Source organism: Phascolarctos cinereus, unplaced genomic scaffold (genome assembly GCF_003287225.1).
Source record: "Phascolarctos cinereus isolate Bilbo 61053 unplaced genomic scaffold, phaCin_HiC Scaffold_4;HRSCAF=312, whole genome shotgun sequence".
NCBI lineage: Eukaryota > Metazoa > Chordata > Mammalia > Diprotodontia > Phascolarctidae > Phascolarctos > Phascolarctos cinereus.
Window position 1 is genome coordinate 722,111,789 of NW_027555847.1, and position 3,555 is coordinate 722,115,343.

The following is a 3,555-nucleotide window of genomic DNA, read 5'->3' on the forward strand; positions in this document are numbered from 1 at the left end:
GGAGGGGGTCTCCAGAGGCTGAAGGGGATTCCCGGTCCGCTCTCTCTGGGAGTCGAGGGCCCTGTGAGCCTTGCTCAGGACTGCGCCATCCTGCTTTCCTTACCGAAGTCCCTGCTGTGCCCTGCACACAATGGCCCTCCGGGCTTCCCGCCTTGCTTAGGGGGCAGGAAACAGTGTATAAACAACAGGAACCACCCTGGAGGGCCCCCAGACTTTTTCCCATCAGATCCTATCTCTGTGGCCTGGCCACAATGTGGCCATTGTCAGATCTATCAGGGCTCAGCTGCACACCTATCCTCCGCCCCAGGGGCTGAGGAGCCAAAGGAAAGACCCAGCAGGGCTTTGCCCACGACCTGCTCCCTCCCTTTCCTGAACAGCCCAAGGTAGATTTCTCGGGCTCTGGACATCAGGGGGTCCATCTGCCTCATTTTTATCCAGGTGGCATTCGCCTTCTCTCCTTTCACTCAGCATCCTGGCTCTGCCCCTTACTAGCTGGGTCACCTAGGTGAATGGCTCACCCTCTCTGACCCTCCAGTTTCCTGATCTGTAAAATGGGGGAAGGGGAGTGGATTAGATGCCTTCAGGGTCTAAATCTCAGCTCCAGCGATCATATGCATGCTCAGAATACTGTTGTCCTTTGCCCTGGTCAGTCTCCACCTGGAGTGTTGGGAAGGGAAGGAAAAACTTTTTTTTATAAAGTGCCTACTATGTTCCAAGAATTGTGCTAAGTGCTTTTTTTTTAAAACAAATATCATCTCATTTGATCCTCACAACAACCCTGCCAGGTAGGTGTTATTATTATTTCCTCTGTACAGTTGAGGAAACTGAGGCAAACGGGGTTTGGTTCTGGGTGCCGGGTTTTAGGAGGGTGAGTATGAGCTGGAGAGGGTCCGGAGGAGGCCCACAGAAGGCCCTGAATCCATGACGTAGGCAGCTGAAGTCTCGGGGGCACATGGGCTCTGTCACTTAGAGGAAGGATCAGTCTTGCTTTCCATGGTCCTGGCGGGTAGCACCAGGAGCCGTTGCCGAAGCTGTGAAGAGTGGTGTAGGCTGTCAGGAGACGCCTCTCCTCCGAGCTCTCCCCAGGTGGGTGGTAGCGGTGGTCTCCAAGACAAGGCCAGCTGGACGCCCAATCAGGTGGCGTGTCCAAGGGAGGGAACTCTCTGGCTCCTGAAGGCTCTGCCCACCCGGGCATTCTGAGAATTCCTCCCCATCGTTTAAGGCACAATTCATGCCCCATTTTCTCTAACAGCTTTGCCCAGTCTCCTTCCCACCCTGTTTTCCATACATATTCAAGTCTCCCTCTATCTAGGGAGCAAGGTAGCCTAGTGCTCAGAGTCAACAAGACGGGTTCAAATTCTGCCCCAGACACTCACTTAGTTGTGTGACCCTGGGCAAGTCACTGAACCACTGTCAGTCAGCCTCAGTCTCCTCATGTGTAAAATGGGACCTCCTGACAGTTGTTGTGAGGATCAAATTAAATGGGATAATCTAAGTGAAGCACTTTGCATCCCTTAAAGCACCACATAAATTCTAGATATTATTATTGTCTAACGAATACACTTGTTCAATGACATCCAATAAGCATTTATTAAATGCCTACTATGTGCCCAGGACTCTGCCTGGGGTCAGGGATGGGAAGACAAACCAACCTCCGAAGCCTGATCTCCAGTAATTTACATTGTATCCAGTAGTGTGTATTTACAAACCACAATAACAAGTAACAGCTGGGATGGATCTAGATATTAACATTTGCAAAGTTCTTCATGGAATAAATATCACCATTTTAAGGGAAAAGAGCACAAAAAATAAAAGAGATCAAGAAAGCCTTCTAATAAGGGCCATCTCATGAGAGGGGCCATCAAGGAACCTGAGGGTTCTCAGGAAAGCGTTGCAGGCTTGGGGCACTGCCTATGACAATGTGTGGAGGTGGGAGGGGGGTTACAGCAAGCAGCCAGTTTGTCTGGAACAAAGAGTTTGTGACAGTCTGATGTGCAATACATGGGCCGGCCCCAACTGGTAAAGGGTTTCAAATGCCAAGCAGATGGATTTGGCTTTGACCCTGGAGGCAAAAGGCAGAAGCCATTAGAGATTTTTGAGCAAGAAGGTGACCTGTCAGTACCCTACTTTAGGGAGATTATTTTGGCAGCTGCGTGAACTAGGTAAGATATCAGAAACTGGGAGTCCACTTAGTAGTTGTTGCAATAACCTCCACTGGAGGTGGGGAGAACCTGAATTAGGGTCACTATGGTAGGAGTGGAGGGGAAGTCAACTTGAGAAAATGTTGAATAGATGGGGGACGAGAAGGCTTGTCCTCCAGGTTCCATCAGTTCTTTTGAAGCCTCAGACACTTACTAAATGTGTGACCCTGGGCAAGTCACTTCATGTCTGTCTGATTCATTTTCTGAAACTGTAAAAAGAGGGTAACAATGGCACCTATCTATCTCCCAGGGTTGTTGTGAGGATCAAGTGTGATAATATTTGTAAGTTAACACATTGCCGGGCACATCGTAACTGTCTGAGGCTGGATCTGAACTCAGGTCCTCCTGACTCCAGCCTCAGTGCTTTGTTCCCTGCAACACCAGCCACCTCTAGATAGACTAGCGTTGGTGAGGGTGGGGGATGGAAGTGAGGGACCGTGAAGATCTGAGGATGAGTCCAAGGTGACAACTGTAAAAATAGTGATGCCCAGGGGCAGCTAGGTGGCACAGTGGATAGAGCACTGGCCTGGGAGTCAGGAAGACCTGAGTTCAAATGTGGCCTCAGACACTTGACATTTACTAGCTGTGTGACCCTGGGCAAGTCACTTAACCCCACTGCCTTGTGCAAAAAAGAAAAAAACAACAGTGATGTCCTTGATGGAATTAGGGAAGCCGGAGGACAAGCAAGTGCATTGGGGAAGATAAGGAGTTCTGGTTTGAACATGTTGGCTCGGAGATGTCTATGGGACATCCAAGCAGAGACACCTGCAGACCGCCAGAGTGTCAGGACTAAGGCTTAGGAGATCTGTGATCTCATCCGTACAGGAATTCCCCGATGAGCAAACTCCCTCTACTACTGAAGGCCAACCCCTTCTCTTCCTGGAGAATTGTCTGGGGTAGAGGTTAAGGGACTTGTCCAGGGGCATACAGCCAGTGTTTGAACAAGGTGGGGCGGAAACCCAGATCTGGTCCTGCAGCCAATTCTCTATCCATTATACCACACTGCCTCTCTCCTAGTACGGATGACTACATACGGGGGGGGGGGGAGGGAGGGAGGGAGGGAGCAGGAGGAGAGAGAGAGAGAGAGAGAGAGAGAGAGAGAGAGAGAGAGAGAGAGAGAGAGAGATGGAGAGAGATGGGGGAGAGAAAGAGACAGAGAGATACACACATACACAGAGAGAGACAGAAAGACAGAGAAAGGAGGGGAGAGAGGAAGAGAGATATAGAGAGACAGGCAGAGAGAAATAGAGAGAGAGATGGGGGAGAGAGAGACATATTCAGAGACAGAGAGACAGAGACAGAGGAGAGACAGACAGAGAGAGGAGGGGAGAGAGACAGAGAGAAAGAGAAAGAG